Raw genomic sequence first — 6,359 nt, forward strand, 5'->3', positions numbered from 1 at the left:
AGAAACAAACTTTTACCAGCTACATTTTCCTGTTCTCCTCTCTCCAATACCTGCAAGCAGATGCTCTTAAAGGCATTCTTTAAAGAAACTGGGAATAATAACTCCTCTGGAAGTTAGCATGATTTTCTTGAGGAGGTTCAGGGTACTTCTGCTATTGAATTCTGAGGCACTGCATGCAGTACACATGTGCTATGTCTGTGTTGTCTTGGCTGAATATACCATTCAGCATAATCATGTAAACTCAAAATTAAAAAGTAAGAGTTTTATTTCTTTAGCAGAAAATTAGAGGAGCTGAGACAGCTCATTTGGCATGGCAGCATTCCATTGAGCCGAAAGGTAATTTTCAGGGACTGCATCTTTGGTAAGTATTCCTGCAACAGTGGGGTAGTGATTTTAATGTGCAGTGCTGCATTTTAATAGCCAATTGAGATGGCTATTAAGATAGAGCATTGTACATTAACATCACTGCTGCACAGAGAGCGGCTGGTGACTGCTCCTCAGATGACGGCGCTCTCTGCATTCTGCTTCATAGCAATGGTTTTCTTAGTAGCTTCTCTGATCTCCTGCAAGGGAAATAAAAATCATTATCTAGTTAATATTTCACACTGTGTTGGGCATCCAGATCCCAAGGAGAGAGAGTGGGAGAGTAGAGATGTGATTCTGGGGGGTGGGGGGGGAGGCAAAGGAGGAAAGAGTGTGAGAGAGAAAATCCCCTTGTGAAAGGATCATTTCTTGGTTTTCATCTAGTAGACTCACTTTGGCTCAGCGAAAACATGGTTCACTAACCCTGAGACTTGGGATACAGTGCTCAGGGGGGGACTGTGCAGCAGAAGTAGCTGTGTGCAGCTAAAGAGGTGGTAAGATACTGAAAATTCATAAGACCCTGGGAAATGTGAGAAACTGCAAGGAAAAAGGTACAGCTGAAAAAACGTATACTTGAAAACTTATGAGAAGTGTTTGAGAAAATCATTCAACCTCTACCCTTTGCACTTAGGAGAAGCTAATAGACAGTAAGGGCCTAATCAGTTACCTACCATATGATTAGGCATTTCCTTGCCTATAGTTTTATGCTCTGTTCTGATGTGAAAACATTTTGCTTACTGACAGTCTATGCAGTTCACAGGCATCTCGCAATATTTGTGTTGCTGAGATTTCGAAACTCTGTTTTCCAGTAAAAAGAACCTGATTGCACCTGAACAACCTTCCTCACAAAAATACAGAAATTACAGGAAAAGGGTCTGTGACGTTACAGTCTTCCATCTCTCTTACAATACTTGCGAAATGACTTTCAGAACAAGGAAAAAAATTAGTCCCTGTAACTGCAGATAGCCTAGGATAGGGAAGGATGCTCTTGCAAAAGGTTGGCATAACAGAGGGAAGATGTATTCAGAAACTCCTTTGAATGGCCTCACTATATCCTTTTATATCTGCATTTTCCTTGGGAACAAGCTACTGCAATTATCTATTGTATGGCTTAGTTTCTGAAAACTCACTTGAAGCAGAGCTATGGATGACACTGGCTGAGATCAGTAGCTCTGCCTTTCAAATTCTTGTAAATTCACATTCTGTTGAACAGAAATGTTTACGAGTTTATTTGTTAGTTAACAGATTTTTTAAAAACATGATAGAGAGACTTGCCAGGAAATTGTGAATTGCTTTGGTTGAAAAAAACCCTACATATTGTTGCTTAAAAACTAATTAGTATCTGTGAATTCTCATACTATTAATTCTAAGAATACATGAAACTCTTCAGGCTGAAATTACTGCCTAAAACTTTAACCTATAAATGTTGACATTTTTGCTAAGCACTTTGAAAGACAAAATCAAGTTTTTGGCCATGTAGAAATAAAAATATCAAAACATAGATTTAAGAGGATGTGCACAAAGAGATAGTTGTTTAATATTTAACCTAATAAAAAATGTATTAGTATTTAATTGCCTACCTGTCTGTACTTTCTAGTATGATAGTAAATCACATCAGCTGTGTGAGCCTTCTTACAGTTCTCTGGGTTATGAGATGCCATTTGTAAGAATAAGGTAAAATTAGTACGGTAAAATTTTATTCTGGTGTTTTCATTGTTAGGAATTCATTTACCAAGTATTGTCTTTCTTTTTAAAATATTTCACAGATACAATGATGAAAGTCTTTTCTAGGAAGAAAATTAACTCTGTCCCAGCTGAAACCAGGACAACATGAAGGACTAATTCAGACTCAAGAGTATCTGCTCTGTAAGCACCTTCTCTATGGAAAATCATAGATGGATTTTACCTCATTCAGTATCCGCAGTAACCCCAATGAATTAGTGTGTGACAGTACCAGCAGGCTAAAGCTTAACTGTGTAGATTGATCAAAAGCCTGGGAGAGAGAAAACAATGTGAAATGGTAAAGATTTGGAATATTTTTAAATTATTCTAATGTGATAATGTTGGCTCAAGGAATTTTTTGTTTGTTACCAAGCAAAAAGTGATGAAACATTCATTTTTTGCTGTGTGCCATATTCTGCTGTTCTTCTAATTCAGAAGATCCAATTCAAATGTATGTTTGTTTTTCTTACATGCTATCTTTAAAACTGTGAGGAAATAGAGCAGCAGTTCAGCATTTTCATGCTGATATGCACCACTAGAGGCCATCATATACCTCCTTAAATATTAGATAGATATGCAAATTATTCTGGAGGTGATGTGAATACCCAAAGAATGTAAAAGTCTATATAAAAGGGAAAACTTCGTATTTGAAAGAAAACTTTATCACAACTGACTAGTGTGAACACCACATCTTGCCAGGCCAATTCTGATTCAGAGTGCCTATATTCTCTCGTACGTTCCTGTATAACCTTTTAGTAGATCATCGAGTAAATATGGTGAGTGAACTCTGGAGATGGTAACTGTTCTGCGCAGTCTGCAGATCTTCTAAATCAGTAGATACAGCAAAGCTTAGAAAATAAAATGGGAATCTTTTAGGTTGATTTCAGTATGCTTGGACTAGAAATGAAATCTTTTTTCCCTCAGTCTTCCCATCTGGAAAATGGGATGTCATTCTTGATCCCCCACAGACTACTTATCAGGATTCATTCATGAACATGTAGCTACTGCTTTAAGTAACTGACTGATATGTAAAGTAGTCTTTATGTTATGCAGTGATATTCTTTTGAATCATGGAAACAAATGTCTGACTTTATAGATGAGGAATGACAGGTAGCATGACTTTAATTGGAAAAAATTCAAATTAGCATTCATTTTATACAATCAAGAGGTGCTACCAAAAGTAGTAACTCAAAAGGGTGGTAAGGAAAAGTTTACAATGGGTTTGGATGACTTTATGAAAGGGCTATGGTGTGACACGGACCTTATCCAGGAGATCTCTTCCAGCCCTTTGGCTTTCAGATTCACTTCTTCAGGCAAACTAACCATTCAAAGAAATGTTAGCTTATTTTACTTTCCTTTTGAAGACTTGCTGTACGTATTTTCTTTATATAATAGATTATTAATATATGAAAGCTTTGCATGTGTGTTTGAGAAGTAAATAATTAGAGTAGAAGTATTGCATTACCTTAACCAGCTTGGTATGCAGTATTTTCTCATCAAAATGTTGAATGGAAAAAGAAGATCAGGATAAATAACAAACATCAAGTACTACTGTAGTACCTCCAAACTACTTGTCTGATAATACAAGCAGCAATAATATTCCAGTATTTTTAAAATAAGGATAATGTATCATATGTAACCAAAACTGAAAAACATCAAGTATAACAAAAGTGATACAATAAGTGCTTTTGTCTCAACAGTCCATGCTAATTTCTGATTTTTTGGGGGGAATCTACTTCATAACTCTTAGTGGTTTTATGAAAATGAATTTGTGCTTCAAAATTATAATGGAAGACTACTCAAAATTATTACAAAGATCACTAGATAGCCTGAGGTTATCAGGAAAAAGAAATCATGCACAAAAAGGCACTATGGCAATATTTTTTTTTCACTAAATTTGGAAAAAAAAAATACAAATTTTACAAAGCTCAGCATCATTGATAAATCTCTTGATAAAAGAAACAAAATTTAATATGCTATTAATCAGATGAAAGAAAAAAATGATAGAGAAAAGAGACTAATATGACAACATAACTCAGTATCCGGTGGCCTCTGAACTGATGAATAACACTGAATATTATTCATTCAATATACCCACCATGTGTAACTTCACTTCAAAAAGACAAGTGAAACCTCTCATTTCTGGTATAATATTTTTTAAACAAGTTCATTTCAGGAAACTATTTTTCCTCAGAGGAATTAGAACTATATGCAATCTTCTTGCTCTTTAGCTTACCATATTATTTTTCAAATATGTACAATATTCTTCATTTTAAACAGGTTTCCCAAACTGATATTCGCAAACTGATGCACAACCTATCATTTGGCTTCACTTTCAGATCTTTACTGCTATGAAAAACATGGGGATTTTCTGCCCATGCTTTGGAGTCCAGCTCAACAGGATTGCTGAGAAGGCAAGTCTGTAAACAAGGTCCACTTCCCACCTTGGGGACAAACAATGACATAAAAGAATGGAAGGTGGATTTTAAAGAAATCTATTTGATCAAGTCTTGAATAACTTCCATTTCTGCACTACCTACTTTTCATGGGTATCTGCGCAGTGTGTCCTGAGTCGCCCAGACTGAATGGAAATGAAAGCGTGGTGCAGAGGTCTGACTTGGTTGTACTGTGAGTGTGCTTCATACAATGCTTCCTTTCAGGGCTTGTTGTCTTGGCCAAAATGGTGCATTTCCAGTCTGTTGGGCTTCTGGACCCAAACTGGCACATCATCATTTCTTTCCACTGTGTCAATTTATCAGCTTAAATGTTTGTTAACTCCAAGAGGACTGAACCATGCTTCACTGTATGGTGTAGACATGTGATTTTGAGCATGTTGCTTTTCATCTTTGTGACTCAATTTCCCACCTGGGAGATGGTGATAACGATGCTAATGTGTCTCATTATTGTCTTGCCTATTTAAACTGTAAGCTCTTCAGGGCAAGGACTGTCTCATACCATATGTCTTCACAGAGACTGGCAGAATGAGTCACTGATTGCATTTGGGGTCTCTTGGTGCCACTATAATTAAAAGAGAGTCAATAATATTAAAAAGGAAGAAAAGGGAGAAGGTAGGTCTGGTATCAAGAGGCTTGCAGATTTCCTGGTAGCAACCCAAAAGCAAGAGAAAAGTTTATCTCCAAGGAGAATCCTTGCTTTTTCAACTTTCTCAACTCCAAATGTCATATTGTTTTCCAAAGAAGTACAGTAGGGGAGCTTTGCAAGCATGGTAATCCATAAGCTAATGGGTGGTATTTTACCATTACAGATCCTAACTGGAAGAGAAGGATTAGTAGTTTGAGCTACTGCAAGGGTGTGGGTTGGAGAACAAATCAATTTTTTAATAGAATTCCACCTATAAAATTAGAGCGTTGCCTCCTTCCTCATTAGAGGATGAACAGATGTTTCCAAGAGCGGACGAGGTGTTTGCACTCACGAGTGGAGAAAGTCAAGCTGATGTGAGAGAGGCGGAGGCTGATTCACATTCTGCTGGAGCACATCAGTTGCTGACAGAGCTGTATTCTGTCCCAGCTAATGGGAAAAAGTCTTTCACCAGTCGTTTTATGCAGTAGGATAAGAAGACTAATGAAAGGTATTCCTGGGGTTACTAGAGATGACTGCTGAAATATAACCATATAAGCTAGTAGCTTCTGCTTTGGCATTTCTAACTCCATGTTTTATTTGAAAGTGTTCCTGAGATTTGGGTCCAGTACCCATTTTGCACGTCAGCTGAGGACTGCTCTGCAGAACTAATATTTTCCCTTCATTCAGGACTTGATCAAATACACCATTACAGTAAACAGTAAATTACTGTTTACACTTTGTCCTTCATGTTGAAGTCTTCAGATTGCTTCAGCATAGTCTTTTACCACTGGCTGATGTTAAAACCAAGAAGCACCTTCTGTGCCAAAAGGCTAGCTTTTTCTCAGTTTTTTGCCTGACAGCTATTTGGCTAGATTTGGTTTTATACCCTATAGGAATGTTTCCCATGGATTATGTAAAGTGGGCAGCAAATTGGGTTTTGCTCGAAGGCTTTTATGAATTTCTGTCTACACCCAAGATTTGTACCCTGGCACAGAAAGAGAGCAAAAATACATCATTATTACTTAACTAATCCATGCAGTTCATATTTTAGACTCTTGTTTAATGCTCATATGTTCCAACAATGACCCACAGTATTTGTAGAAAGTATTAGGAGCATGGTTGTAAAGATATTCTGTGCTGCAATGACGCAGATTACAAGAGCTGAAGTTTCATATCATTATGTCCCTTTTAGT

At 37.0% G+C, this 6,359-nt stretch overlaps 1 long non-coding RNA gene across 1 annotated transcript; it reads left to right on the plus strand.

Annotated features, from left to right (window-relative positions):
• Positions 1–309: 309 nt before the first annotated feature.
• LOC143160123 (uncharacterized) lies at positions 310–4,464 on the plus strand. Its single transcript, XR_012995328.1, has 3 exons — positions 310–361; positions 2,130–2,229; positions 4,425–4,464. It is a non-coding gene; the product is annotated as an uncharacterized LOC143160123 (long non-coding RNA).
• The last annotated feature ends 1,895 nt before the right edge of the window (positions 4,465–6,359 follow it).

The sequence above is a fragment of the Aptenodytes patagonicus genome, chromosome 4 (assembly GCF_965638725.1).
Source record: "Aptenodytes patagonicus chromosome 4, bAptPat1.pri.cur, whole genome shotgun sequence".
NCBI classification, from domain to species: domain Eukaryota; kingdom Metazoa; phylum Chordata; class Aves; order Sphenisciformes; family Spheniscidae; genus Aptenodytes; species Aptenodytes patagonicus.